We start from the raw sequence: 26,746 nt of genomic DNA, 5'->3' as shown, positions 1-26,746 counted from the left end.
AGGGTACCTACCTAGGGTTAGGTATCTGAGCCACTGAGGAGGCAGTGGCTGAATTTAGTTTTTAAAGCTAAAGTGCCCGCTGATTTACCTAAATGCGTTCATGTTTTCGATATTCATTTTTCACCAGACTGCTTTATAAACGCGGGTCAATATAAAGCAGGTTTTACTAGGAAGCTGCTCCTAAACAATGGATCTGTACTAACGCTTCGTGTTCCTGCTTCATCTTCACCAGGCTCAGTGAGTAATTAATTTTTCTATGACTCTTTGCAGATCACCTTTTCTAATAATTACGATGAATGCGGAGTGTAAGTTAACTTATACTCTCATAGAACATGGTTATGTCATCTTCTCTGTGTACATCCGTCTCTATATAATCCCTAATCGCCCGTTTATAATAAACAATGCATTAAGGTGATTGTCTAGTTGCAAACTGTGAACGTAGTCGGAAAACTATATTATGCTTACCTTTGTAACGTTAGATGGTTTATAACGATGTCTGTCGAAGATTAAGAAGTCATGTAAACACATCACTAAACACATCGCGTCCGTATCTCTCTCGGTAAGTTTCCCCGGTTTTGTTGTTGTTGCTCGTGGCAGCGCAACAGCCCGTTAATTCATGTCCATGCAGTGATGAGAAAGACAAATCGAGTCGATGCATGTCCATTCTTTTAATTTCTGCGTTGTCAGGCGATATTACAAACTGCTTTGGCAATGCTTTGTGGGTAATGCAGTCCAAAGCATTGCCCGCACTGGACTACACTTCCGTGGCTATACCCCACGTGTGTTGTGAAGACACGCCCCACAGAACTGGGGGGGGGGGGGGGGCGGGCTCAGCAGAGGTCATGAACATTTAAATTAGCATGTACTGAAACAGGTTGCTGAGAACAGAGCTCGTTTTTACCAGGTAAAAGTAGTGTTTTTTTTACACAATCCTTTTGAATTTTTAATTAACGTATAATACAAACTTTTCATTAGGACCCTAAAGATCATATTAACATTTAATGAAAAATATGATGTGTAGGACCTTTAAAGTCACCTTATGTGATGTCAAAACCAGCTGCTCTTTCTGTAACTCCGGAAATCATTTCGCATTTGTTCTGGACCTGTAATTTTACTGACGTACTGACAGTTCTGCACCTTCTTTACCTCTGCTCCCTGTAGCCACACTGTTCCACTTGGGTCCCTCTCAATTATACACGTCTTTTTGTGGCTAACCTTCATTCCTTTGCTTTCCAGAGCATGCCTCCACCTCTCCAAATTTTTCTCCACCTGTTCCCTGCTCTTGCTACAAAGCACAATGTCATCTGCAAACATCATTGTCCATGAAGACTTCTGTCTAACCTCAGTTGTCATCCTGTCCATCATCAGAACAAACAATAAGGGGCTCAGAACCGATCCTTGATGCAGATTCACCTCCACCTTAAACTCTTCTGTCACACCTACAGCACATCTCACCACTGTCTTACAGCTCTCATACATGTCCTTCACCACTCCAACATACTTCTCTGCCACTCCAGACTTCCTTATACAACACCACAGCTCCTTTCTCAGTACCCTGTCATACGCTTTCCCTAAATCTACAAAGACACAATGCAACTCTTTATTATCTTCTCTGTACTTCTCAACCAGCATCCTCAAAGCAAATACTGCATCTGCTATACTCTAGGCATGAAACCATATTGTTGCTCACAAATTATCACCTCTGCCCTTAACCTAGCCTCCACTACTCTTTCCCAAAGCTACACTGTATGGCTCATCAGCTTTATTCCTGTTTAGTTGACACAGCTCTGCATATCCCCCTTGTTCTTAAAGATTGTCAATTAGAAACTGAAAAAAGGAAACAAAAGAAAACTGACTGGGGAAAAAAATAAACAGAGCTCAGCTTTTCCTTACCCTGTTCAGGGTAAGGCCTGAACTATACTAAAATGCTGATGAATGATGAATGACGAATTGGTTTTACTCATTAACTATTAATTATAAATTAATGCTTAAGTTATTATTATTATTATTATTATTATTAATATTATTATTATTTTTTAGCATTTCACTGCATATCGTACTGTGTATGACCGTATGTGACAAATAAAATTGTAATTTGAATTATTATTATTATTATTATTATTATTATTGTCGTTACTGTTTTCACTGCCTTTCATGCAAAAAGTTGAACAGCATGAGATATTTAATACATGAGAAGCTCAAGTACAACATTAACAAATCTATTGGATATTTCTTTTGTTAAGTAATAAAAAATAGAGAAATTGAAACAGAGTGTTGTTTAGAAAAGAGGATAGAGGAATAAGAGTTATTCAGTGAGGAGAAGAGAGAGTCACCTTGAAATGGCGGGACATGTACTGTAAATAACTGCTGTAAAACAAGGATTTCTTACATTTTCTTACATTGAAATCATACTATTAACAGCAGTAAACAGTAATTATTAAAACAATGTCAATAATTGGTGTGATGACCTTTTGTTTAAAAGCTAGTCTCAAATCCAATTCGTGCAGCTTTTATAAGGAAACTAGTGGATACCCACGGCTCTGTCTGTGTGCAGATCCTGACACCCTGTGTGCTAGTATTACCTGAGAATGGAGAGTGCAGTCAACTCACTGTCAATGTTTCAGCAGCCCTTTTTTCTCCCTGTCCTATGTGTTGTCATTGTAGACTCGTTTCTGATGACAACTACTGTTGCAACGCCTGTGACACGCTCACTGCATGACATAAAGGCAGATTATATAATTGGCTACTATTACATCACATTGTGACATAAAGGTGATGATGACGCTGCCTACTATTATTTCATGGGGAACTGGGCCTATGACACGCCTGTGTCGTAACTACCGCAAACACCAGCACACACAATCATCGACTTCTTGCCACAGTGGATTTCTGTTTTTATATATAACAATAAAGTGTCCATATTATTATTATTATTACTACTACTATTATTGTGTTAGGGGTTTACTAGAATCTTAATGTTTATATTCAGGATAATAAACAAATTGTTACACACACAAGCAGGGACAGATCCAGAAGAAAGATATATTACATTCCTTCAATACTGGGTGAATATTATAAGGCAATTATTATTCAATTCAATAAAATTTCATTTGGGAAAAAAATTATGGAAATATTGATTTGTACCCCTTTCCCCAAAAGCAGTTTCTGTTCCTTCAATAATTTGTTTTTTTTTGGATTTTATATACAATTTTTTGTTTGTTTGTTTTTTGTTTTTTGCATTTAATGGCGTCAATGGGTTGTGTCCCATGTTTTGGTTGTCCAGCCCGCCCCAATAGATTTTTTTTTCTTTCACCCTGCTAAAGAGCAAATACCCCTGTCCAGAATTCATCAATTGTCTCCGTCCCATCACATAAAGAGTCTAATCTAAGTAGATAAGTTTTTTTGTTTGTTTGTTTGTTTTTATTGTCCTCCACCTTCAGGTCACTGTGACTAAAATGACCGGTCTTCTCCCCCTCCAATCAGTCTGTTTTGTTTGTGCCGAGAATTAATTATAAAATTTTGAATAAAGTGACGATATTTATTCAACACACTATATGGCCATTGAGGATATTTATAAATATAAATATTGGCACCCTCTCTTGTTCTGTTTGTGTGGTGGACGGATCATACTGTCATAACTGTAACTGATTAAGCCTTTTATTGTGGTTTATAAAGTGATCACTTTTAATTACTGTGTATTTACAGTAAATACACTACTTTACAATACTGTATTTCAGCTAACTGACCTTAGCTAGTTGAGCTAGCATGTCTGGTTATCTTAGGCACCTTATCGACTGACATGTCCACCATAACAACCGTGTGTTTCAAAGCGTTGGAATAGACATTTTAGAATTTGTGATCGGCACATTATAATTTTTAAAAATTATATAAAATAATATAATATTAAGAAAACAGATAATAGAGATGAGAGATGGGGTCTCACCTGCTGCTGAATGCACTGCCAAATACTGTAGTCCTATGCCTGTGAGGCTGGACTGCCTCAGTGAGAAATGTTGACAGGGTGGCAGTGGACCCATTACATCTTCTTCTCTGTTAGTCAGGTGGTGAACTGTTGTAGCACATTAAGGTTGATGAGGTCGTTAGTTCATGCTCTGCCAGCAGCCGCCTGGTCCCAAAACTGGTCCCAGAGAATTCAAATTCAAATTTTATTTGTCACATACACAAACATACACAGTACGAAATGTAGTAAAATGCATTATACGACTGCCATTGACCCTAAAAGAGAATTAAAGTTTACAAATAAGAAATAAATATGAATAAAAGAAATACGATAGAAATTAAATAAAAAAAATAAATTAAACTAGGAAAAATAGAACTAAAAATAAAAATAGAAATGTGCTAGGAAAAATAGAACTAAAAATAAAAATAGAAATGTGCTAGGAAAAATAGAACTAAAAATGAAAATAGAAATATGATGTACAAAAATAGAAATCTACTGTACAAATTGAAATATACTGTACTGTGTGTGCAAATATGCATAGAACAAAGTATCTTTGTGCAGAGGTTGTTAAAGTGTCTTTGTGCACTGGTCCAGGATGTAAACGTAAAACTGTAAAATGTAGTGTAGTTGTGAAGGTAGGTGTGCAAAGTTATTAAAGTGTCTTTGTGCAATGGTCCAGGATGTAAACGTACGACATGTAGTGTATATATGAAGGAAGGTGAGCGTGTAATTGTCCATAGTGTTCATGGATGTAAGAAGATTGATAGATTTGATCAATTATGAAAAGACTATTAGTTCTGCATAGTGGTGTGGTTGTGGTTGAGAGACCTTATCGCCTGCGGGAAGAAGCTCCTCCTCAGTCTCTCTGTGTTGGCCTTCAAGGACCAGATTTGCTTCCCAGACCGCAACAGAGTAAACAGTCCGTTTTTGGGGTGGCTGAGTGGTTCACGATCTTCCTGGCCTTGGTCAAGCACCACTTGTTGTAGATCGAGTGCAGGTCAGGGAGCTCGATGCGGATGATGAGCTCAGCTGATCGCACCACCCTCTGTAGAGCTCGTCTGTCCTGCATGGTGCTGTTCCCGAACCAGGTCGTGATATTTCCCGTCAGGATGCTCTCTATGGTGCAGGAGTAAAAATTCCTGAGCACCTTGGAGGGCAGTCTAAAGTCTCTCAAGCGTCTGAGGTAGTAGAGACGCTGCCGGGCCTTTTTTACCACGGTGTTGATGTGACAGGACCATGCCAGGTCCTGCGTGATGTGAACACCGAGGTATCTGAAGCTGTCCACTCTCTCCACTGGGCTCCTGTTGATGACGGGGGTCTGGTAGTTCCTCACCTGCTTTGTACTAAAGTCCACTATCAGCTCCTTTGTCTTACTGACGTTCAGGAGGAGATTGTTTCTCTGGCACCAGTTCTCCAGATTTCCAACCTCCTCCAGGTAGGCCGTCTCATCGTTGTTCGTGATCAGGCCCACCACAACAGTGTCGTCAGCAAACTTGATGATGGTGGTGGAGCTGGTAGTGGCCACGCAGTCGTGGGTGTACAGAGAGTACAGCAGGGGGCTCAGAACACAACCCTGGGGGGCTCCAGTGCTGAGAGTGAGGGAGGCTGAGACATGTCCGCCCATCCTTACTGCCTGTGGTCTGCCAGTCAGAAAGTTGGAGATCCACTGACACATTGATGAGCTGAGTCCCAGGTCAAGTCAAGTCAAGTCGCTTTTATTGTCACATCACGTTACTGGTACACTGGTACCGTACACGTGAGTGAAATTCTTATGTGCGAGCTACACAAGCAATAGTGGTGTACAATTATAAGAATAAATATACATATGGATAGTACAGAAGTAAAATATTGTGCAAGTGTTATTAAAAAGAAAAAAAAATATATATATATAATTTATAAAAAAATAAAAAAAATAAAAAAGTGAGCATAAGTATACACATCTACACATACAGAATATACACACATATACACGTCTATGTATATATATACACATACATATACATATATCTACATATGCACATACACACATATGCATACATGTATATACCCATACACACACGACTGTGGGAGTGTTTACTTGTGTATAATGTATAAGGAATGACCGCAATGATTGTTGTGCAAAAAGGCAATTATGTGCAATGTGGAATCCATAAAGTGGCTTAGTGACTGTAAAGTGACATTGTGAAAGTGACAAGTGGAGACCTATTGGTCAGTGTTCAGTAGTCTGATGGCCTGATGATAGAAGCTGTCCCTCAGCCTGCTGGTTCGGGACCGGATGCTTCCATACCTCCTGCCTGACGGGAGCAGTTTAAATAGGTGGTTACTGGGGTGACTGGAGTCTTTGATGATCCTCCTCGCTTTCCTCAGGCACTGCTTCCTGTAGATGTAGATGGGAAGCTAACTCTCTGCAGAGCTTTGCGGTTGTAGGCGGTGCTGTTGCCGTACCAGGTCGTGATGGATCCAGCGAGGATGCTCTCGATGGCACAGCGGTAGAAGGACCTAAGTATGCGGGGGCTCATGCCAAATCTTTTTAGTCTCCTGAGAAAGAAGAGTCGCTGCTGCGCCTTCTTCACCGTTTTGTCAGTATGAACTGACCATGTGAGATCCTCTGCTATTTGGACACCCAGGAAGCGGAAGCTGCTCACTCTCTCCACAGCAGCGCCGTTGATGATGATGGGGGAATGTGCACCCCTACACCTCCGGAAGTCCACTATCAACTCTTTGGTCTTTCCGACATTGAGGGAGAGATGATTCTCCTGGCACCAATGTGTCAGGGCACTGACCTCATCCCTGTATGCCGTCTCATCACCGTTGGTGATAAGACCCACCACTGTTGTGTCGTCCGCAAACTTCACAACGATGTTGGAGCTGCTAGTGGCCGTGCAGTCGTATGTGTAGAGTGAGTACAGTAGAGGACTCAGTGTGGAGGGAATTATGGACTCAGTGTGGAGGGAATTATGGTATTAAATGCAGAACTGTAGTCGATGAAGAGCATTTTCACATAATTCCCCCTCCGAGTGTCCAGGTGAGTGAGAAATGTATGGAGGAGATGAGAGATTGCATCGTCCGTGGAACGGTTTGGACGATAAGCGAACTGTAGTGGGTCTAGTGTGTCTGGTAGTGAAGAGATGATGAAGTCTCTGACCAGGCGTTCAAAGCACTTCATCTCTACTGAGGTGAGGGCTACAGGGCGATAATCATTGAGGGAAGCAGGATGAGGTTTCTTTGGGACAGGAACAATGATGGACTCTTTGAAGCATGTGGGGATCACCGACTGAGATAAAGAGATGTTGAATATCTCAGTGAACACAGGTGCTAGCTGGTCTGCGCAGGCTCTGAGAATACGGCCTGAGATGCCGTCTGGTCCTGCTGCTTTCCTGGTGTTCACTCTTTTGAAGGCTCTCCTCACGTCATGCTCTGTGATGATGAACGCGCTTCCGGTGCTGGCAGTGACTTCCTGTCTGCAGCCGTTAGCGCCGCTAGCATTAGCATCGCTAGCTTCTTTAGCTGCAGCCTCGAAGCGAGCATAGAAAGTGTTCAGCTCATCTGGCAGAGACACGTCTGCGTTTATCATACCGATTGTTGGTGCTTTATAATCCGTTATTGTCCTTAGTCCCTGCCACAGGCTCCTAGAGTCACTCTGTTGGAGTTGTGACTCTAGTTTCCTCCCGTAGCGCTGCTTCGCCTCTTTCACCGCCTTCCGGACGCTGTATGACGCAGCCTTGTATGGTTCCATGTCCCCCGACGCGAGTCCCGTGTTGTAGGCAGCGGTGCGAGATCTCAGAACGTAGCGGATGGTTTTATCCACCCACGGCTTCTGGTTGGGAAACGTTTTAATAGTCTTTTTTTCTACGGTATCGTCCGCTAGTTTCCCGATGAATCCCACAACCGCTTCCGTAAACACGCTGACGTCACCATTGGAGCTGTTTCTGAACATGTCCCAGTCTGCGTCATCGAGTGCGTCCTGTAACGCGGCCACCGATTGGTCCGTCCAGCGCGCGACCTCCCTCTGGACCGGAACTTCCTGTTTCAGCCTTTGTTTGCATTTTGGCATGAGGAAGATGGCGGCGTGGTCGGATTTACCAAACGGTGGACAAGATTGTGCCTTGTAGCCGTCCTTGACCGTTGTATAGCAGTGGTCCAGTGTCCTTTCGCCCCTGGTGGGGCAGGTGATGTGCTGATAAAAGTTTGGTGCTGCACGTTTGAGGTTGGCACTATTAAAGTCCCCCGCCACAATAAGCGCAGCGTCCCGGTGTTGTGTCTGGTGCTTTGTGAGTGCCTCATGCAGCTCGCATAAGGCAGTGTCCGTGTCCGCTTGTGGTGAAATATAAACGGCGCTGATTATGACCGATGTAAACTCCCGAGGAAGGTAAAAAGGACGACACATGATGGACAGTAGTTCCAGATTTGGTGTGCAGGAGCGTGTGAGAGGAACAACGCTCGCGCTGTTGCACCAGCTGCTGTTCACCAGCTGCTGTTCACCAGCTGCTGTTCACCATTAAACACACGCCGCCTTCCCTTGACTTCCCCGAGTCCCGCGTCCTGTCCATGCGGTGAACCGAGAAGAACTCGGCCGGCTGGATGGCGTGGTCCAGCACGGCTGGGTTCAGCCATGTCTCGGTGAAGCAGAGGAGATTGCAGTCCCGAATGTCTCTCTGGAACTTTATCCTGGCCCTGAGGTCATCGAGCTTGTTTTCCAGTGACTGGACGTTGGCGAGCAGGATGCTAGGCAGAGGTGTGCGGTGTGCACGTGCTCTCAGCCTGTTCCTGACGCCGGCTCGTTTCCCTCGGGGCCGCCGCTTCGCGTCGCGTCTTTTGTTGTCTCTCAGGATCTCACTCGGCCAGCTCGGATCCGGAGTTAAAAACGTCGAATTGTGAGTACATTGTATACCAATAGAAACAAGAGTGTCTCTATCATAACTAATGTACCCCATGGTGGTAATTTTGCCGGTTTTAAAACGCTGTAAACTAACTTAAAGAACAAAAACAAAGAAAAGGTGGTCGGAGGTGCTGAAGGAACTCAAATCGATGCTGTTGCTGTTCAGAGGTGCAACCAAAATGTTGAAGAACCGAGCTTGGCTTTCCCCCAATAGGAAGCTGTAGCAGGCAGACCACTGCAAGACTGGCCAGTCCCATGCTTCAGTGTCATGCTCAGTGAATGCTTTGGGCTATTCCTGTGGTCCTGTCTTTTTGAGAGTGATCACAGTATGAATTCGGTTTATTGTGTAATTTAAGGGAAATGTGAATGCAAATATCATGGGTAAAATTTTATATTAATGATCTAAAGTCCATAGTACAGTAACTTAGACTGAAGTGAAGTAGAATTTTGATAAAAATGCTGGTAAAATCTGATTATTCTTAATATAATTATAAAAAAGTAAATAAAAACACATTCCAAGTGATTTGACTAAAATAACTGATCTGAACAAATCTTTATCTTTATTATTTACCTATTTCATATTCTGTTTATCTGAAAATAAGCAGCTGCATGTTAGTGGTCATGCTGTCTCAATCACTAACTACCAGAGGCTACAGGTGGTAAAACAGAAACAATGCTCCAAGGTCCCTCAAAGGCCCACAGGCCATCCTACAGCGCTTGGAACCGAACTCCTAAAGTCCTAACAAACACCCAGTTCACCCTGAAAGGCCCACAGGACACCCCAAGCTACATGCTAATAAAACCAGAGGCCAGTGCCCCTATTAAATACCCAAGCTCCCCTGAGCTATCTGGTTGCTCAGGCCTTTAAGGGCACCAGACTCTCAGTAGGCAAGTCGCCCACTTTATCGCCACACAGTCATATTCAGACACAGTGGTTTATAAGTCTTGGCATATTTGCACACATAAAGGAATATTCAAGTGTTAAACATAGTCCTGGTAATTCACAATGCCATATGCCTCACTGTGTCAATCCCATGGGCCTGTGTGGGAAAAAAAGTTTGTTTCTTAATATGGATGTGTGAAAATGTAATGTCCTGTATTTACTTTTTTGACCCACAACTAGCACATAGCACTGTATAGCACAGATAACTCATAGAGAGCAAACATTACTTTACTTAGCATTACAACAAGCCACATCCATGCATCACAACATCTACTATGTCATATTAAAAATTTTATTTGTAAATGTTGGTTCACATTCCAAAGTAATGGTTTAATGCAAGAATTGCCTTACCTGCTTCAGAGTTTCACACGTCTTCTTCATATCAGAGAGTTTTTCTTCAAGCTCCCTAACGTCGCATAGAAGATTGTGTACCTGGTACTTCACTTGAAGGTCATCTTCATCCAATTGAGCATTCCACTTAAAGGCTTCCTCGAAGTACAACAACCAAAGCGTGCTGGTTTTATTTATTTCAACACACAGACACAATTGTTGTCACAAGTTCACTTATGACTTCATGAGAAGAAAACTGTACCATTGGAAACTCCTCGTTGTTTGTTAAAATCATCAGATTATTCTGTGAATATGGAAGAAGCGGAGATTCCTGCTCCTTCATGCTCTCCTAAAACAGCCATGGAACAGGTGAGGTTCAAATTTTTGTGCTTAATGTTCACATCTAGACTACTCCAATTTTGTTTATTAAAATGTCAGCACCTTGAATTAAAACAAAACGAGTCAAGTCAAGTAACAAATGAGCATCTTGTAGTAAAAATGCATTTCATTTTAGTCAAGAACACAAAGCCTGTGCTGGAACTCATTATGCAACAACAACAACAACACAAGGCCCTAAAGCACCTGCTAAATATACAGTAAGAATTTTTGTAACTTACTGAGTTTATGTTATTACACTTCCCCGTGGTCTGAGTGAGCTCTTGCTCCAGTTCATGCACTAATGCTAACAGTATGTTCACTTTAGCTTTCAGGTCAGTCTGCTCAGTCACCAGCTCAGCATTAGTGGCCTGCAATGCTTGGTTTTTCCTTGAAAGTTCAGCCCGAGATGCCTAGAAGTTCAACAACCAATGCTTATTGATATTATTTACTTCTACAAACACCGCCAGACATGTAAAGACGGGACATGTCACAATAACATTTGTGCTTTCGTAAAGAGAAGCTAACCCAAAATGAGTGTCTGTCCCAATTAAACATTTTCTCCTGCTCTTCAGCAGAGGACTTGGCGGCCTTGAGCATGTACTGCGCCAGGTGCTGTTCAACAACCACAACAACAACAACAAAAATAGTATGTTAAAACACTAACACATTATAATACAGTTTAAATGTGAGTTTTATTTTTCACTTATCTTTGTTGCCCCAACACACTTGTAGTGCATCTCAGAGAACTTGTTTTTCATCTCCTGGAGTTCCAGTTTCAGTTGGTCCACCTTGGACATCAGCTTAGACTTCTCACTCTCCAGCTGAGCTTTGGACTCCATTGCTTCCGCGTATTTCCGCTCAGCGTCAGCCAGAGAGACCTTTTTTAGACACATTTAGGCACTTTTGAATACTTGACACATCAATTGTCAAAACATAATAAAAAATTTTTGTGAAACACACACACACACACACACACAGGGGCGGACTGGCCATCGGGAGCACCGGGACATTTCCCGGTGGCCTGACGGTCGTTCTGGCCTGCCGGCTGCCGCTGTGCAGACGATCAGCCTGGCATGTGATAGGCTGGTGTATAACTACGAATTAATTGACGGATCTCTCAATCTACGAATCAGGCAATGAAAGGGAGGGGAAGATTAGGAGGGAAAATTACACTCCCACATCACATGACCCAACGTCAGCGACGCACTGCCTAATATCTGGCCATATCCAGAGACAGGGTATATCTGACTAAATCGTTCAAAAAATGGAGCGTAAACGCAAAGGAGAAGCAGAGAGTCAGCGGATAAAAAAAGGAAAAAAGCCCTGGCCGCAGACGCAGCAAGCTGCTGCAAAATCCCAGCCATGTTCGTCAGTAAGGGAACAGGTCGGTCAAGATTACATCTACATTATATTTATAATAATTTGGCAGATGAACACTTTCATCCAAATCACTTACGTAGATCATCACAATCGATAAAACTAAACCAACAAACGAGCAACAATATGTAAGTGCTGCTGTGCTGTGTCAAGTCTCGTTTCGTCTGAAAAGGTGACGAAGGAAGCAGCAGCAGTAGCACTAGTGCTGTAAATGCTCCTGCTGTTGAGCTAGAGGTGGTGGACAGTTCAGCGTTTGAGTCAGAGCAGGGACCTTCAGGTAAAGTTAAAGCAAAACTAAACATGCAGGCAGCAGGCTATACTTTTTTAAACAACATGTGCTTTTTATGATTTATAAGATCAGTAGTAGGACTGTGATTTTGGGGACATACAACTGATGGCTGCACAATTATAAGTACAGATTATTGAACACGCTTATTTCATATTGCAGAGCAACTACATGTGCAGAGTGAGAGAGAGAAGGATTCAGGGAAAGATTAAGGAGACAGTGAAAGCCTTGATATCTCTTTTGATTATGTCCACAGTCTAAGGATTTAGATTTTTTTTTTAAGTATCACCCAATTCAAACGCCTACTGGTGTACTAGTAGTGCTAATTACTTACTGTTTACTCTTACTGGTCTGTTCCACATAATGCCATAATTGAGTAAACATTGGTATATGTTACTTACGCTGTCATAGGTTTTGTTAAGTTTATTTGTGTTTGTGTTTCTGATGCATTTGATATACTAGAGTTGAGCACTGAAAATACATAAAATGTAAATATTTCAACATGTGAATGTGTCTCTTATTATCTCTTTTAAAAAGCCAATTTTCTATTCGTCATTGGTTTGGTAGTATAAATGGTGTATTCCTAGTGAGTTGTTTAGGGCTATTTTTTTATTCATTTATATTGCATCTGGTAGTCTACCTGTTACAATAATAGGGTTAGCCTACAAGTTTATCAGTCCAGTAGATTACATGAATAGGGTGGTGGTGACTGCAGCAGCAGAGGTGGCCTGGGAGTGGAGTCAAATTCCCGGCCTGAATTATTGTCCCAGTCCGCCACTGCACACACACAATAATAACACTGACGAAACACATAGGAATATGACCTTTAATATATGATGAGACTGGTGCTTTTGTTCCTTTTCCTTCAACAAACCCACAGAGTAGAAAAGGTTCAACCTTAAGTGCTTAAAATTCACAACTACATCAAGACACGTCCACTCACTCACTCATCGTCTATACCACCGTATAAACTCCAACCCGTCTAAAATTAATCTCATGAAAATATATATATATACAGCACTGAAACCCGATCGAACCCGTCTGTAAATTAATCAAGTTTTTTTGTAAACACTGTGGCTTTTTGTGCTGCACCTTTACCAATCATTTCGTTAATGACGTCACAAAAACAGAACGCGCGTTCACGTGACTCTAAGGCTCGTCCATGACGCACGGAGTCCATAATCATAAACCATGTATCTACTAATACCGCTCTCTTTAAAATGTATAAAGGCTTTACTTACTTATGTTTATTAATTATGCTCAATAAGTTCTTTCCTCGTTATATGTACAATAACATGTTAAAAGCCATGCTAGATAAAATTTGAATAAGTATAATTTTAATAAATATGTAATTTATTTTACATTACACCATGTTTTAATCACGGGTTTTGTGTAATATCTATTTAAATCTGCATTTTCAGCACAAGTTTCAGTGTTTCTTGTCATTGTCAAGGACGATAGTATTGTAGTCACACGTGATCTTTATTACTGATAAATAACTGGCGGGAAAAAAGCAGCTCGTTCACGTGAGAGGTGTTTTAGAAGTTGTTAAGACGGTTTAAACCATGACATCATTTGACCGCTAGATGTCACTAAAACATAGATCTTCATATACAACCATCAGCCATAACATTATGACCACCCGCCTAATATTGAGTAAGTTACCCTTTCAAAATCAAATAAAAATTTTATTAAATGTGAAGTGAAATGCTTATACGACCGCTGATGTCCTAAAAATAATAATAATAATAAAAAAGAAGAATAGGAGTTTTCAAAAAGGAATATAAAATATTAAATAAGGAAACAATTGTACAAATATATAAATGTAGAAAGATATAGAAAAACTTTTATATGGAATAGGAATATTTAAAACATGTGCTAGACAATGTGAATAATGTGAAAAATAATGTGCAAAGTCAAAGTTCAAAGTTCCATTGTGTGCAAAATGTACAAATGTGCGTAAAGAAAGCTTCCCAGCGTCTCTTCTTCCTGAGATTACTGAGGAAGAATCACCTTTCTAAGGACATAATAAACAATTTCTATCGTTGTGCAGTAGAGGGCATCCTAACCAGCTGTATTACAGTCTGGTACAGTAACTGCTCTGTTTTGGACCGTAAATCCATCCAAAGGGTGGTGAAAACCGGCCAGCGCATCATTGATACCCCTCTTCATGGCATTGAGGAGGTGTACAAAAAAAGGTGTCTGCGTAGGGCCCGTAGCATCGTGAAAGACACCTCTCACCCTGCACATAAACTGTTTTCTCTCCTTCAGATGCCTAAAGGCCAAGAGCAGCAGGATGAGAAACAGTTTTTACCCCACAGTGGTTACCTTATTGAACACTTCGCCAACCACCTAGCCCCTTTACATGCACGGCATCATCATCACTGATAACCCAACATCTCTGTATAATATCTCTGTAAATATTCCCTGTACATTCACTTGTATAACCTGCACATAGACAGTACACTAATATATATATACACTCTCTGCATTCCCATCCAGCTGTTAGGTTATTCATATTTATTCATATATATTTCCATATTATTGCACATCCTGTAAATTCAACCATATAAAGTTTCTGTATATCTTTATCCCATATACTTAAATTTAGACATATCTGTATATCTACACTTATTCAGTCAATTAATTCATCCATCACTGCTCACTTTACACTGTATGATCATTTAAATATATACATACTGTATATTCTTCTGTAAATCCAATTCATACATAGCCTTTATTTTTATTTATTTAATTATTTATTTATTTATGTATAGTATATACAGATCTATCTATCTATCTATCTATCTATCTATCTATCTATCTATCTATCTATCTATATCTCTCTCTCTCTCTCTCTCTCTCTCTCTATATATATATATATATATATATATATATATATATATATATACAGTATATATAGATCTGTATATATATCTATATATATATATATATATATATATATATATATATATATAGATCTGTATATATGTTTATACCCTGCTGCTAACTTATATTTCTGGTTAGATGCTAACTGCATTTCGTTGCCTTGTAACTATGTGCAATGACAATAAAGTTAAATCTAATCTAATCTAATCTAATCTAATCTAATCTAATCTAATCTAATCTAATGTTTAATGTGCATTATGATGAGTACTGACACTGTTTTGATCAGAGTGTTTAGTCTTATGATTGAGAGAAGCTCTTTCTCAGTCTCTCTGTGTTGACATTCAGGGAATGGAAGCACTTTTCTGACTGCAATGTAGAGAGAACAGTCCATTATTGGGGTGGCTGAGGACCTTTAAGATCTTCCTGTCCTTGGTCCAGCAACGCTTTCTGTAGTTTGACTGCAGGTTCGGGAGCTTGTTTTGGATATTGCGCTCAGCTGATCATACCACAGGTTCGTCTGTCTGTCCTGCATTATACTGTTACCAAACAAGGTTGTGATGTTTCCCATCAGGATGCTGTTTATGGTGCTGTAAGTGGTCTTGTGCCGCAATACCTGAGTGAACTGCAGTGTCTTACGATCTGCTATGCCTACTTCAATCAAAGGATGCAGGCTGTTTGTCAGTACTGTACCACATATGAGAACTACAGCAGGGGGGCAGCAGGGTTACTGTGACCATACCTAATTCTTCTCTTCTCTTCTCTTCTCTTCTCTTCTCTTCTCTTCTCTTCTCTTCTCTTCTCTTCTCTCTATTGAGCTATATATGTCACTCCTGAGCTGCCAGTGATCCAGGCCCCTTCTGCTCTCTGGACCGGTCTGACTTGTCCTGGTGCCCTACTTCTGGTTAAAGATGTTGTCATATGGATGCCCCGTGTGGTCTGTTTGGAATGTGTGTGGTGAACAGTGACACAATTGCTGTCCAGTGTGTCCCAGCAGTGACTCAGATGAAATGGTACCATACACTCCTGATATACTCTGCTGATTTGATCTTTGATACACAAGAGTCTCCGATGGCTCAGGGAATATGGAACATCACAAGATTAATTCATTCATGTTCAATACCACTTATCCTGTACAGGGTCGTGGGGGCCTGGAGCCCATCCCGGGAGACTAGGGCACAAGGTGGGGTACACCATGGACTGGGTGGCAATGCATCATAGGGCACACACACACAAAATGGGAAATTTGGCAACACCAATTAACCTCATCTGCAATTTGCCAGTTGTTGGACTGTAAGAGAAACCCCAACAAGCACAGGGAGAACATGCAAACTCAATGCACACAGACCTGAGGCAGGAATCAAAAAGATTCCCAAACTGAAGAATAACATTTTTATGTATATTTAATAATGTTGCAAGTTATTTATCTAAAACATGCACACTGGTTATAGCAAGTTTTAGCAAACTTTACCTGTCTTTAAACTGCAATAATGTAATCAGCCATTAAATATTTTCATATGTATAAAGACTTTTGATAGCAATAAAGTGCTAAAATATGACTGATTTATCTGCTATATGCAGTGGTGTGGGGTGCACTGTAAGAAAAAAAAAGCCACCTCAACATAAAAAGTTAAGTATCAAAGTTTTCAAGTACACAGTGTTACCTATTGTCTCAACAATTTAGCACAGATTAGTATATTGCCAAAAAAATAATCAATTAATTATTTAATTTTTTTTAAGTTAAAATGATGAGTACAGCCTGAAAAACTGGGGAAGCCTGGTTTCCCTTGGCTTCTGTGAAAATGTGCCATGGGCTGTATGTTAGAAGTGTACACTATAGTAATACAGGAATAATACTGAATAATCAGTCTAGTGTCATTTTGCTGATCTCTGCAGGATGGTGTGAATGATTAATGAATATAAAAGACATGTTTCTGAGATGAGATTATCAGACATGATAATCTACAAACACAGATGTGTGATTACAGTTTAGATTTGAAATTCATGGGTGCAACAAACATAATAAAAATACAGGTATTGTTTTTTTTTTTTTTTTTTTTTTTTACACTTTTTATATCTACAATCCCAGGCTCAAAAGTTATGGGAAGCCTGGATGACAAGCGATTTAAAAGCCAGGTGTGGTTGTTTCCCCATATTTCACATTAAGGAGATGTGGTGTTCATTAGTCTCATATATAATATATGAACTTTCTCTTTGAAAAGGACTGTCTGTGTCCTGAACTTGAACTTCTCATTTCTGAAAAAGATAAAACAGTCAACGTCACAGGAGCTCACGAGTACCAGTTAGGGGTTCGGTTACTACCATCTTTTTCAAAAATGAGAAGTTTAAGTTCAGGACACAGACAGTCCTTTTTGTCCAAAGAGAAAGTTCATGTATAGAACACAGCTTTAGAACTTTCTGACCATTATCTGTTTTATCTTCTCCCGACCTAAGGGCAAAAACTCACATCTGTTAAGCTGGTAGTAAGGACTATAAAATATGGACCAGTAAAGCAGAGCGAGAACTACAGGCCTGTTTCGACTGCACTGATTGGAGTGTTTTGGAAGCAGGATGAGATCACAGATTCTGTAACATCATATATCAGTTTCTATTAGGATATATGCATTCTTACTAGGATATTTTTTATCATATAACAATGACAAACCATGGTTCACAGCAAAACTCAAAAAGCTACAGTCATGGCCAAAATTGTTGGCACCCATGAAATTTTTCCAGAAAATCAAGTATTTCTCACAGAAAAGTATTGCATTGACACATGTTTTGCTATACACATTTATTCTCTTTGTGTGTATTGGAACAAAAAAAAAAGGGAGGAAAAAAGCAAAATTGACATAATGTGGGCATTATGAAAATCAAACCTGAAACCTGATGGCACTGTAGCTAATCTTCCTGGGCATGAACGAAAGAGAAAAATTCATAAAAGGTTGCAACGCAGGATAGTCTGGATGGTGGATAAGCAGCCCTAAACAAGTTCCAAAGAAATTCAAGCTGTCGTGCACGCTCAGGGAGCATCAATGTCAGCGCAAACTATCTGTCGACATTTAATTGAAATGAAACGCTATGGCAGGAGACCCAGGAGGACCCCACTGCTAACACAGAGACATAAAAAAGCAAGACTCCAGTTTGCCAAAACGTATTTAAGTAAGCCATCTTTTTAACTTCATTGTTAAAAAGTCCCAGCAGAGGTTGTATTTCCTTTGCAAGCTGAGGAGTTCAACCTGCCACAGGATCTGCTCACACAGTTCTACTCAGCCATCACTGAATATGTCCTAAGCACTTCAATAACTGAAACGGTCCAAAGTTTTAGGGAATAATAAATGGATTGCGCAATGGTTTTCTGGGGAAACAGTAATAAGTATGTCTGGATTGCGCAATGGATTTCTGGGGAAACAGTAAAGTGTGTGCCGGCACACTTAATAATAAATTACATAATTATATAATTAATTTCGAAGTAATAGTCACTTTAAATCTGAAAGACATTACAATTTATTGTTGTGGATATTATTAAAAAAAATCTTCATTTTTTGATATTATCTAAATTAATAATCAAATTACACAAACAGTAATTAATAAAATTGTAACAAAATCTATAAGAGGATCCCGGAGCTTTAAATTTGGTCACACTTTTATCAGTAAATAAGGTTGGTCTAATAAAAGCCTTTAGAAGATTTTACTATGCATTTATGGTGAAATTATTTTATTATGTTTACATTTACATAAATACTTTTAATTATCTAATTTTTTTTATATTTATGCAATAATTCCTGATATATTGGCTAAAACCTTTAATTTTAAAGATCGTATTGTCATTTTAGGATCCTTCTTAAAACAGATTGGAGGGAGAGTCAGAGAAGAGAGACCATTTTAATGCTGCTTAATCAATCTGTGACACCTTGTGCTGCTCAGTGGGTCTTCGGAGTGACTGCTGCATAAATCACTTTGTCTGACTCTAATGCTGTGTTTTTCTTTGCAGTTGCTCTGGACCTTCTTTTGTACTGGACACTTGCATACTGAATGTTTTCTTCCTGTATAGAGAGACAGCGCACCATCACATTACACCACTCTTCAACTCATCAACTGCTTCAACTCTTCAACTCATCAACTGCTCTTCCAAATGTTACTATTTACTACTAAATATGTAATTTATCATACAGTGGTGTCTAAACTAAAATGTTGCAAAAAATTTGCTGCGGCATGCAAAGCATTTTTTTTTTTTGCATACGAGGGACCAAATGTTTATCCAGGTATTATTCTAAGAAAATATTATTCTCAATGTCTAAACAGCAGGGCATTCACTAACCTTTTAAAATATATATATTTTTTACAGCTTACTGTAAAATGATGTTTAATCAGAGATGATGAAGATAAATAATTGTACCTTTGAATATGCAGCAGAACACACAGATGAGATTAGGATTAAGACTGAACACACACACACACACACACACTGCAATCCAGAACTCGGGGTATCCTGATGCTCAGCTGAATTACAGGAGTGATTTTTTGGGGCAGGTGAAATATCAGATTGACACATATATCAGAATCATGCAGAGAAAAAAAGTTTAAATTTATTTATAATGCACCACTCATTAAATCGCCAAGATTCATATAACATTTATCAGTTTAACAGTTTTTTTTTCTGAATTTTCCTCTTACCAACTTCTTTTCAGGCACTGGCCCATCAGTCAGAGTGTCAGAAAACAGTAGTGCTCAGTGTCTGAGTTGTGACTGATGTGCCTAAACACTACAACCTTTACTGTAACTACAGTGGTCATACAATTAATTCTGGTCCCTTAGTAAATCCTTGCAGTCAACTTAATAATTTAATTTAATATAATTTATAATTTTTACTCTGCTAAAGTAAAACAAAGAACAGTACACACAATGATTCAGTTGTTCAACGCAAACACAGAACGTACAAATAATTCACAGTAGTACATGTAATTAAAACCATGACTTTTTTTTATTTTTGCTCGTAGTTTTCAGGACCAACTCGTTGTCATTAACTATAACCGGTTTAGGTAGGGTGTAAATATGACATCATTATTGTGTTATCAATGTTAAAAGTAAAAGAATCTAAAAAAAAAAAAAAAAACCTGAACTTTACTGCACAGTTCTATTTTATACAGAAATATATTTTTAGAATGTGCAAAACAGATAAAAATGACATACAATAAGCGCACACAATAGCAACTAAGAGCTTTTAAATAGTTCAGGCCTTTCTCTTTGAACAGGACTGCCTGTTCTGAACCTGAACTTCTCATTTTTGAAAAGACACAAAGTACAAAGTACAATGCAATGTTGTCACAAGGTTTAACAGTCAGGGTCACAGGATCTCAAGAGTTTCAGTTAGAGTCTGGTAATTACCATCTTTTTCAAAAAATGAGAAGTACAAGTTCAGGATACAGACAGTCCTGTTCAAAGAGAAAGTTCATGTACAGAATACAAAGTTATTTTTGAAAACACAAAGTGTACATCCTGTGATAAATGCCTCAGTGTGGAGCTCTCCAGTTGTCTTAATGTTTTTTTTTTTTTAGTTTGTCAATTTTTTGTTTTTTAAATGTAAGTTATGCCAAGGATGACTTGCTGAACATTTTGCAGAACACACCACACAATCTTCAACCTGTTTATAATTATTTGGACATTTTGTTGAACATTGTAACGGGTGAAGGAGCGATGATCAAAGGCTTTAAGAAGCACAGATGGAAGAAACAAGCTGGCATCATTATCAAGCTCCAACAGCACTTTACAGTATATGCCCTACCAGAAACACAAATATTTTGGATGCAGCCAAGCATCTGAATAAGCTCACAAATTCTGGAACATCATATTTCAGTTCCTGTGAGAATATACTGTATGCATCCTTACCAGGAAATCTTTTAATATACTACCATGACAAACCATGGTTCACAGCAAAACTCAAACAGTTATGTCAGGCCAAAGACAGGACAGGACCTTCTTCAACCAGGTCAGGAATGTGTCTATATATCTGCATGTCTGATCCAGCCAGGTGTTTAAAAAAAAAAAAAAGAAAAGAAAAAAATCTGAGACCAAAATGTTAGTGTTTAGTGCACTAAAATCAAAATGTTTAGTAAAAAAAATCGATGTTATAAACAGTTACATGCCTGATTTAATAATCTACTTTAAAATGAGCTGCTAATGCACTACTTGCTCAATTTAAACAAACACCTGCACCAATAGATATTAATTAGAAAAGCTGAACTGAATATTTTTACTAGGATTAGTTCATATTTTCACTTTGGTTGAAATAACAGCGCTGAAGTGGTATGATATGAACTTCTACATACTTTGAGATGTGCTTATGCTGCATCCTCAGCAGCCTTTATAACTATTTAATAAAATGAGATTACTTTGGAAGGGGTGATGCCACAGATAGTATTTAAAACATTTTATTTTGCAATAATTAAGGCTAATAAAATATCTGTGTGATATAAAAAATACACTAGAACTATTGGAAATGTACTGTTATGTGCTTCATGAGACATGACTGCAGCAGCATATCCTGATGCTTATGGTAATATCAAATACTTTTAGACATTACATGCTGCTTGTAAATTTTTGGTTTTGATCCAACTTGTAAATTGTGTGCCTGCAGTAACAAAACAATTTCTTTGAGGAACAATTAATGTTCTACTGCACACTGTACCTGTTTACCTACAGTACCTACTGTAACAAGCAATGTAAGATACACTTGTTGCTGCTTCATAAGTGTTTAATTATTGACCTGCATCAAGCAATAAAACAATGCAGAGATTGGAAATTACTGAACTTGAGTTTTGGAACTTTACAACATGTTATTAAAAACAACGGGGCTGGTTATTAATACCAACAAATCCATAAGTGCTTTGGGTCTTCACGTGTGCATAGTCAGTCTATTGAAACACTTTCCATTACAAATCACCCTGCTGTTAGGTCTCTTTCCTTCTTGTACTAGTGCAGGCTTTGATAAAAGCTACTTTCTAGAACAAATGATTATTTGACCTGACCCAGCATTAAGAATCAATATGTTTTTAATAGGATATATCAAAGTACTAACATAATTACACATATTACTGATATAAACACTGTTATTGTCATTAATGGCAAGGGGTAGCTCAGTGGTTAAGGCACTGGACTATGGTTCAGAAGATTGCAGGTTCAAATCCCACAACCACTAGGTTGCCACTGTTGGGCCCTTGAGCAAGGCCCTTAACCCTCAACTGCTCAGATGTGTAATGAGATAAAAAAATGTAAGTCGCTCTGGATAAGAGCGTCTGCCAAATGCCCCAATGTAAATGTAATTAATATGTTTGACAGCAGGGTATCCTGATGCTTAGTTAAATTATCAATCTCCATGTCATTTTTGGGAGCTGGTGAAATAGCTAAGTTCTTCTATTTTAGCACATGCCAGGTCTAATAATAAAGGCTCAGGAATGCTACAGTAATCATGATCCATCGTTACATCCATCGGTATGGGTTCGACGGATACCACCTCAGCAGGCCTTTCTCTCCTCTCCCACTCACTGGACCGCGATGCTTTAACACCATAATCATTCCAGGCAAAAAGCACTGGTACAGCGCGAGTTACTAACTTTTTTCGTGCCATTGGTGTTCGCGGTTCAATAATCTGATCACTGCTAAAATGTTTACTGCAAACCTTAGAATTGCTGGTTTGCAAAAAAATTGTCTCGGTGTATGTTTACAAGCCACCGTTTTTTCACAAGTCCACATCTGAAGAAAAACTGTGAAAACTTAAAGTTTCGTTGAACTTCACAGAAGATGTACACAGCGGAACACAACAGTGTACCTTGTATACCTTCTGCTGTCTCTGAAATCTATAAACACACTTTTTTCTGAACATTTCCTGCAAACTCCAAAACAATGCTGACACAGAGACATAAAAAAGCAAGACTACAGTTTGCCAAAAAGTACTCGAGTAAGCTAGCTTTTTAACTTCATTGTTAAAAAGTCCCAGCAGAGGTTGTATCTCCTTTGCCAGCTGAGGAGTTTTACCTGCCACAGGATCTGCTCACACAGTTCTAAACAGCCATCACTGAATATGTCCTGTGCACTTCAGTAACTGACTGGTTTGGCTCAGCTACAAAATCAAAGACCAGAAGACCACAAAGGATGGTTTGGACTGCTGAAAGGATTATCAGTGCTCCCGCCAGGTTTTAAGGTGTTTGAGGGGAAACGTAAGGTGACAGCGGTCAGGGGTAGCTTAGTTAAAGCATTGGACCACGACTCTGAATGTTCCAGTTGCTGGCTCAAATCTTGAGTAAAAGCGACTTTATGAACAGTTATGTGCCAGATTTAATAATTTACTTTAAAATAACCTATTAATGATCTACTTGCTTGTAAACAAACCCCTGCACCAATAGATATTAATTAGACAAGCTAAACTGAATATTTTTACTTTGATCATATGTTCACCACCAAAAAAAACAGTGCTGAAGTGGTATAAGTGAATTTTAACATGCTGGAGTCATTTTAAGACAAAATTTTATCTTTATCTAATTTATATTTTAAATTTCTAATTTGTGATTCATTCTCCGATTACCAAACAGGGAGTGTATTTGGCTGATGATAAAAGAAGTACAACTTATTATAAACTAGGTGTAAGATACCCAACCTTTAAGATATATATATATTTATATATATATATAATTCTTTGTATTAATGGGTTAAACAGAGAGTTCTGCCATACAGAAAGACAGACAGACATGTATGAGGGCTTCAACCTGAAATAATAATATCCATGATTAAATTAAAGATCATTAGATTATTTTTAGCCTTTAATATTTTAACTATTTCTACAAACTCTTCAACCGTCAATGATACATGAAGTTAAAGAGTTTGTAAAAATACTTAAACCAGCTTTAATGTTTGTAGTTATATATAAAGTCCACACTATAGATTTTTGCACATTCCGCAGTTTCTTTTTCAGCTTTTAATGTTCATCGGATATGAAGTAGGTGTTCATTAACAACTTAAATGCATAATTAATAAATGACTGAATGAATAAATAAATAAGTTTGCTGCAAGATTTGTGCTTATTTTTAAATACAAAAATCAATATACAGTAATTTAACTCCAGTGAATGTTTTATCAGTTTATACTGTAGCTAATACACATTCTCAAAACCTGTTCAAAACAAGCAAAAAATAATAAACAAACAAACAAAACAGATTGAAAGTATATAGTGTTTATTCCTATGAACATACAACCAGGTCAAATAATTAGTAAATGACTTATATGTTAAATCCTGTCCTGGTATAAGGTGTGATGAAGCCTTACTGCCAGGGTAATGGAAAATGTACACTACTCTTCCAATTGCGTAAAGATGGCTGATAGCTGTTTTATCACAGACTTCCCTATTTTATCATGTGGGGAATAAAAATAACACATCTATCTGCTGATGGTGTTAAAAGCCACAATCGCATCACATTAAACAACCCACACCAGCCATAAGGTCATTTGTCCATATAAGGTGTTTAAACTACTTTATTTTTCTTCAAAGGATCCAAGCAGCCATTTAAAGTACACACACTTTGTTTTTAAAGCCATTTGTTTCCTACACTGTGGAATAGATTTGAATTCTACATATAGTACCTTAAAAATGTGCTTTGGTCACCTACTGTATTCACCATCCTGTATAATTGCTCAATAAAAAAAAATGATTACTCTGCAAGGAGGAGATGCCACTGATGTAGTGAACAAATAAGGCAGACAAAAAAAATTCTACTTTTAGTCATTAAGGTGTAAATAATATTCAGTAATAAATTAGCAGTGTGCTGAGGAAAAATAAACATGGGAATATTGGAAATGCACTTACGTACATGCTTCATGAGATATGGCTACAGCAGCATATTTCCTGATGCTAACAGTAACATCAAATACTTGTTGCTGGCTGATTAACCTGTTTAAACTTGTAAATTTTTGTGACCTCCTAATAAATTGTGTGCCTGGAGTAACAAAACAATTTCCCTGCCAGCGGGCCTCAGGGAAGGCTTCAGATCGCCAGCGGGCCTCAGGGGAGGTTTCAGATCGCCAGCGGGCCTCAGGCGTGAGGACATCACAGCGCTGCATCGGCCGCCCGACTTCAAATTCAAATTAAAATTTTATTTGTCACATACACAATCATACAGAGTACAATATGCAGTGAAATGATTTTGTGCGACCACAGAGTTGCGACGGCAGCCACCTAACCGGCGCCATCATAGAAAATAAGGAATAAGATACATTAGGATAACGAGGGTAAAAAATCCCCTCCCAGATTGTCCTTCGAAAAGGGCAGTGTGCGATCAGGGGTACAAAAAATACCTCAGCAACAAGCACAGAAAAACATGTAAACACAAGACATAAACATCGCAACGATGAGGGTACAGGGGATAGGAAATGTCCAATGTAGGCAAACAGCTCCAGTCCCTGCAGCTAGAGAGCGCTGGTCCCGATTCCGCCTGCCCACACTGAAGGGAATAAGCACACGAAGGCGTTGGATATGGGGAAGGTAGAGTGTCTATCTGTAGCTGTTATGTGTGTGCGTGAGTGCGTGCGTGTCAGTTTGTAAGCCTGTAACATCCCATAATAGTCTGCGCCAGGTGTCCTTGAAGGGGGGAGGAGTAGGATTCCAGAGTGTCTCGTTATCTTGGTCTTCGGGGAGTTAGTTATGTCTCCAGCCACGGCCTTGAAATGCAGTAGCTGGAAAGAAAAGGGGCAGCCGAAAAAGAAAAACATATTTTCCAGGTTTCGATCAATATCTACCAATTTCACAGATATTTAATGTCCATCACTGCTCTCCAGGTCTGTCCAAATCACGTTGCATAGCTGCTAGTCTCACCAAGATGTTATCCAATTTGCGGTCCAGTACCACAGTCTGATTACTGACAGCTCTCGTCACCACTATTTCCCAGCCAGCCAGTCTCTTGGGGATGAGACTGACTGCTTTTAAAATTTTACGATATCCAAGTATCCCACCTAATCCAATCAGCAGAATCCCTGTTATTAGAGTTCCGAATAGGTAGATATCTTCAACATCCTCCAGAGACAGTGCAGCCAGGCACACAATGCGCCACTTCTTCCAACCGTCCATCGTGTATCCAGCAGCAAACGTCTCAGCAGGACAAGTAGGTTCCCCAGAACCCACATTTCTCGTCGAGAAGATTGTGTCAATTGCATTCAGAGACCAATTGATCAAATCCATATTACTTTATATTTCAAGAGCAAGACGAAGAGAGTCTCTGAATAGTATTCACAAGACAGACAGACAAGCAAGCGGGGAGAGATAAGGGAGGGAGAGCAGATGCGACCGCCTTCGTCGAGAGCCAAGACTTGGAGGGCGACTTGGAGGGCGACTAAAGGTGACGCTCCACCTGCAAGAGCGACACAGCGCTGCCTCCACTGCCCGGCCTACGGCATTGACCCAGTGCTGCCTCTGCCACCCGGCGACGACGTTGGGAGTCAACCCCAAGCACAAGCCATTGCTGCCCCCGGCGTCCAGCTTCGGGTGCAGCCCGCTGCTGCGTCTGGCGCCCGGCTTCGGTGGCAATCCAGACTCGCCCTTCCTCCCACCCTCGGGGAGCCAGCTTGTCAGCGTCACAAGTCGGGTGGAACGACCCGGGCCATTGGGCAGAGTATCCAGGACCTCCGTTAGCGCTTTGGAGGAGCGTTTTTAAAGGGGTGGGG

General features: G+C 39.6%; 1 long non-coding RNA gene across 1 annotated transcript; it reads right to left on the bottom strand.

Moving 5' to 3' along the window:
• Window positions 1-10,375: 10,375 nt before the first annotated feature.
• Window positions 10,376-11,085, bottom strand: LOC128505764 (uncharacterized). Its single transcript, XR_008355613.1, has 3 exons — window positions 11,017-11,085; window positions 10,731-10,901; window positions 10,376-10,462 (listed from the first exon to the last, which is right to left on the bottom strand). It is a non-coding gene; the product is annotated as an uncharacterized LOC128505764 (long non-coding RNA).
• Window positions 11,086-26,746: the final 15,661 nt, after the last annotated feature.

Source organism: Clarias gariepinus, chromosome 2 (genome assembly GCF_024256425.1).
Source record: "Clarias gariepinus isolate MV-2021 ecotype Netherlands chromosome 2, CGAR_prim_01v2, whole genome shotgun sequence".
Lineage (NCBI taxonomy): Eukaryota > Metazoa > Chordata > Actinopteri > Siluriformes > Clariidae > Clarias > Clarias gariepinus.
This window is presented reverse-complemented; position numbering and strand designations above follow the sequence as displayed.